The sequence below is a fragment of the Hippocampus comes genome, unplaced genomic scaffold, assembly GCF_001891065.2.
Source record: "Hippocampus comes isolate QL1 unplaced genomic scaffold, H_comes_QL1_v1.1 scaffold429, whole genome shotgun sequence".
In the NCBI taxonomy this organism is placed as follows: domain Eukaryota; kingdom Metazoa; phylum Chordata; class Actinopteri; order Syngnathiformes; family Syngnathidae; genus Hippocampus; species Hippocampus comes.
This window is the reverse complement of record NW_017808402.1, coordinates 308,877-314,690: the sequence shown is the minus strand read 5'-3', so window position 1 is coordinate 314,690 and position 5,814 is coordinate 308,877. Positions and strand designations below refer to the sequence as shown.

Genomic DNA, 5,814 nt, shown 5'->3' with positions numbered 1-5,814 from the left:
GCTCCCGCTGCCTCCTTCAGCACCTGAAGGCTCGCCTGTGAAGTTCCAGTGTCATGTCTTGGCTGCTTAGCAACTTTTTTTTTTTTCTTCTCCTCACCCTGATGCTGCTGAAAGCGAGTTGAAACGCTCACCGTCCACAACATCAGGTACACGTACCAGATAGATGCCTGTTTTTTTTTTTCCCCGAAAATAATGGTTCGACTCCAAGTTAGGCACGACCAGATATCAGAAATTTGAACCCCTTCTCTAATCTGCAAACATTTCCTCTCCCGCCCATCTCTGTCTCTCGCAGCAGGTACCCTCCCTGCTTCCCGCCATGGCGCCTCTTCGCCTTCTGCACGCGCAAGCGACAATGCGGAGACACCTCGGGAAGGAACAGCTTGCGGCCCTCTGATCACTCACATCCTGGTTAGCGGCGGGCGCCCACGCGCGTATACGCTCTCGTGTTTACAAGCGACAGCCAGACTCCTGATCCCGGAGTGTGACAATTACGGTGTGTAAAAACAGCATGGCATGTTTTTTTTTTTTTTCGTCTTGATAATGAGGGAGCCCACACGATGAGGAAAATGCTACGTGCGTCGTTACTACTTATCGCATGCGACGTACACATGAGCAATAGCCACCTTGGTCGACAATTGCAAGTCTACTTTGCTACGGTAAATATGAAGAAGGTTTAATATCTCCAAAATCCCGAGCGTTTGCTGAGCAGATGACTTAGGGAAAGAAAAGCACTCTGAAGACACCCCACACCACGGGATCATCACTCAGGATAATCCATCAGAGACATCGCACAGTCCTGCTTCGGTGGACTTTGATCATAAGAGAGGAAAAAAAGATTTTTTTTTCCCCTGTTGTGCAGCTCCACGAGCACAATCGAATGAGATCCAACTCGAGAGCTCTATCCGAAATTACAGAAGAGTAGCTCATTTATCACCCGAGCCTCGGCCAAAGAATGCCTCTCGCCCACAGAGCCATCGAGAGAAGAGAAAAGCACTCTGAAGACACCCCACACCACGGGATTATCACTCAGGATAATCCAGCAGAGACATCGCACAGTCCTGTTTCGGTGGACTTTGATCATAAAAAACTTGCAGTACGATTGCTCCGTCACCAACAGAAATGAGTCTGCAGTCATGACACGAGCTTGTAAATGCATCCAAGCCGGCTGACGCCACATCCATTTGATTGGGTCTTTTTTTTGCCTCCTTTTGATTGGCCTGCAACGGCTCAGAGAGCACCGTGAGAGGTTGCACCGTGGCAACAAAAAAAAAAGGAAACTGTCTCGAGCATCGTGACATTTTTCACCTGAAACATTTTCTGCTGTCACTCTCCTTTTGGGTATATGAAATGAGAAGTATGAGAAAAACGAATGTGTATGTTTCGATGGATAGATAGATAGACGATTTTGTTCATATTAAGCTTTTCTTGTAATTCTTTTTCCTTTAAATGCAAGTCATACTGAGCTAACCCTAATCTTTTAAATATGATTGCAATTTATTCATTTTCTTGTTGTTTGACTTGAACATTCCCTTTCAGTCTCTTCTTGCTACTCCTTGATACTGTTACCTGGCGACATCCAAGTCCTTACACACAACTCAGACCCCCATTGCAAGTCCATTTGCGCTGCACTTTAAAGCAGCTGACGTTCGGAATAAAAATCATTTGAATACGCCCGTTCCACTGAGAGCCACAGCACGGAGCGCGTATTCTTATCTTCCCTTCTGGAAAGAGCCTTAACTGATTGGAACAACAACAATCTTCTCGAAATGGCTTAACTCTTGGCGTAAAGGGATGATGTTCGACTACTCTTTTATTTATGCCGGGAGCCTTTTCAAATGGAGAGGACTAAAAAGGACACGGGCCAAGATGAAAGGCAAAGTGAAGAGAGCGGGAGCTGTGACGCTGCAGAGGAGGAGAGGAAACGAGTCCCCTCCCTTGCGGGGCGCACAATGGATCGATGGACGGAGAGGAATCGTTGGACATGTCGCGGAAAAGGAAAAGGAGGCCACTTGGAGATCGGATCGAAATAGAAGAGAGTGTGTCGTTTGAGTTGAGTCCGCCCTTTTGGGCCGAGGCACGTGCCTTTTCTTTCTGTCGCTTGACATCACGAGCGGCAGCGCGTGTCGATCTTTTGTCAGGAAATGGCTGCCCTTTCGGTCCCTCGTGGCCGCAGGAGCGGAGCGTCCAAACGACCGTTAGTTCTTTTCGAATCGCTTTGGTATGTGTTGTTCTCGCGGATGCTCTCGGCAAGTGCTCGTGTTGTGACCGTGTTCTTGATTTGGTATTGGAGCCGGCATCTTTTTGATGGGATTGCCTCAAATTTCAGCGGCTCGCTCGCCCTGAAGTTTGATCTTTGTAATCAAAGAGTCAGGCCTGATACGGTTCGAATAGAAAGGAGGCCTGTGCGTGACTTCCAATTCTGATCCAAATGCAGGCCCAACTGTATTCTATCACAGACGCACACAACTGTATTTCTGGATTCTATTTCATCGACATTCAACAGCGTTGCTCATCAACACTGTTGATTGTCCAATCGCCCCAAATGAAATTTCAGTTCTTGATCTAGCACAGGGGCATCAGACCCACTTTGGCCCGCCCGCCACATCATTGAAAGTGATCCTCTCAAGCAAATAAAGCGCGTCGACGACTTTGCTCAATGGTTTCTTGGGAAATGGATTTGTTCTTTTCATGTTGGACCCGCCATGCCATAAATTTCCATTTGCACAAGTAGAACGCGCGTGCTTCTGCAATGCTACAATAGAAATGTATCCGCGTTATCGTTCATGTTGCTGCCACTAAATATTGCTGGCGTCGGGACAATGTTTGCATCTCCAAAATCATCACTTGACAGGAGCCCCTCCCAAAACTTTGTTGACCCTTTCACATCGTGTGGACGCAGACCGAGCCATTTTCAGCACGCGATCCACATCGCCCTTTTTTGTGTGCTCTAGGTCCACCCGCTGCCGGAACCAACTGCAGCCTACGACTGTCTGTCGAGCCAAGCGTGTGGACTAAAGGTGAGTTCTGGGACAGCGCTAACTGGGATATAATAACTGCACACCCATGCAAAGTCTTCAGTTGAGCCTCGTACATCCAGCGGCGCATTTGCTTCCTCAGCCTGATCGCAGACTTTATCGAGACATCCTGGCCCCTCCCCAAAGTCGGATCAGAAGAGATTATAAAGCCGAAAGCGTGCATGGGGGCAACGCACAGACCCCGGCATCAACGCATCCCCCTTCTCTCTGCAGATGAACAGATGAAAACAGTCACATGGGGGAGGAATTACTCTTTTAAATCCTCTCTGATTCTCACTAGTTTCATGATGAAACCTTCGAGCTTGTGACCAACCTCCCCTGGGCCAATTGCTTTATTTGTTTGTTTGGATTTTTTTTTCCAGCCCCCAACATTGCCTCCTCGGCGTGTAGAATTGTGGGTAAAAGTAGTTGCGTGTACTGATGACGCTGCGCTGATGTCACCAGCTTTGTGGCTCGTCCACCTCACGTCAGCAAACTACTTTGCTAACCGTTGCTGTACTTCTTTCCCATTCAGACAGCGCTTTGGCAGCATCCTGTCGCTAAAAAGACAAATGGGCGTTTCTTTTGAACAGCCCTCTGTCGGGTGGTACGATACCTAACGGGTGGAGATACGCACGCTGTCCATCGATTGGTGGATAGAAATGCGACTGGAACAACCAAAACACAAACCTTCATTTCAAAGTGACTTTCTGCAGACTTGCTGACATGGGGTTGGGGGTCTGGAGGGGAGCACTGATGCTGCCGGGAGTTCCCAGCAGCATCAAGGTCAATATGAGGAAAATCCCGAGTCTCTTGCCTGTCGAGCCTGACTTCAATTCCCCTTGGCTGCAGGGTTTAACCTCAAACCATGCCAATTATACACAAAAACATGAAAGGATGCGCAGTGACCGTTTTTGTGTGTGTGTGTGTGTGTATGCGTGTGACTGACGGAGAAGCGATCCGGCACACACTTACTGTCTTATGTAACAACTAGATTAGCACATGCAAGCTAAACGCAGCCTCGGCGCCAAACCATATCCGCAGCATAATTCAGACTGTGCCACTTTCCAAGTACACCGCCGAGCACGTGTTCTTGGCACATGAGTGCCACTTCGGCGCGAGTTAACCATATCAGCCACTTCGTGGCTGAATTATGAAGTGTCCGAGTGGATCTTAGGAAGGGAAGCCTTGCGACTTGGCTATTGATTTTTACAGTCGTGAGACAACGTAATAATCATCATTTTTGCCGGGCCACCTACCGGGCATCTCTCTCGGAGACAACCACTAAGCAGAGGTTCCCATCCAGTCCCGGCCAGACTGAAATGGCTGCGGCAACCCCACAAGTGTCACTCAAATGCAAAATGCTGCCTTCCTTTTCAGTCTGGACCAATTCAATTTCTCAAAGCTGTCTTTCAACCACCTGGTGACTCCAACTGACGCCTTTTGTACAACACCAGAATGTAGCCGAACAACCAATGAGAATCTGAAACACCACATTTGGAACGCGTCTCCATTGGATGGCTGACCACGTGATACCACACCTTCCACGCTTATTTTTAGCTTCTTTGAAACACAGAGAGACGGCAAATTTGAAAGCAGTCTTGACAAAGAACCAAGAATACGAACAGTTATTTGGTTTGGTTTGGTTTCATACATCAATCATTGAATCGGTCCTGTGTTCCATCTTCAGAGTCTGCTTTGGTGCCACCACAACAAACCGCAGTGGACGGTGAGGATTGCTGGAAATAATCATTGTTCCCGTATTACCCACTCTTGGGGACTTGCATGCTGCAAAAACCAAGAGAAGAGCAGGCAGAATTCTCTCGGACCCTCAACATCCTGGTCACCACCTCTTCGGCTCCTTCCCTCAGGTAGGCACTATTGAATGATGCACACGAAAACCTAAAACCTCTTCCCATCAATTCCCTTCAGGGTTGACTTACAATTATATCGTGGAACCTTGAATAGTTTTCTATTTCTTTATTCTAAAAAAAAAAAAACAATTTCTGACCCCCCTGCCAAAAAAAAAGTGGGAAATGCAGGCTTTCACAGGTAATGTAAAAGGCGAATTGGTTTTGAAGACGATGTTAAGACAAGAAGAGTCTGTTTTAACAAACAGACTGACAACAATCTTGAATAATTAACATAATGTTTTAACAAATTAATGAGAGTAAAGGTGAATTTTCCGTGAAACAATCTTGAATAATTAACATAATGTTTTAACAAATGAGAGTAAAGGTGAATTTTCCGTGAGCACATTGCGCATGGAGATCAACATCGAGTGGCTATCCGATTCAAACTTTGGAATATTTGAAAGAAAACAGTTAACCTCAGAGGACAGTTGCCTCCTCTCAGTTTTCCGCTCGTGTGAGCTCATCCTCGTTATCCCGGCTCGAGCTGGTATCGAGAGCGTCTAAGTGACAGGTGATAATTAGCATCCTCACTCCGACGGTCCTCTGTTGACTTAATTCACGGATGTGGTTGCCAGCTCTGCCAATCGGCAAGCAGGAGGCGAGAGACGGAAGGAGAGCTTGGAGGATGCTCTCATAAAACGGACTTTCAGGGTGTGACCTAACTCCAGCCGAACCCAAAGTGACATCATGAAATCACTCCGACAAGGAAAGAATGTTAAAAAAAAAGTACAAATAAATAAATAAGACGAATATTCCAGTAATCCTGGTATGATTTGCACTTGGCTATACTGCTGCATTTCAAAAGTCACAAATCATACATGATATGAAAGTGATGCTCTTTGTGCTGGCCATGTGCATTCAGCTTTAAGATCATTCATCAAAAAAAT

General features: G+C 46.8%; 1 long non-coding RNA gene across 1 annotated transcript; it reads left to right on the top strand.

Moving 5' to 3' along the window:
• The first annotated feature begins 298 nt into the window (after nt 1–298).
• On the top strand, nt 299–4,880 carry LOC109508260 (uncharacterized). Its single transcript, XR_002166630.1, has 3 exons — nt 299–493; nt 2,952–3,017; nt 4,705–4,880. It is a non-coding gene; the product is annotated as an uncharacterized LOC109508260 (long non-coding RNA).
• The last annotated feature ends 934 nt before the right edge of the window (nt 4,881–5,814 follow it).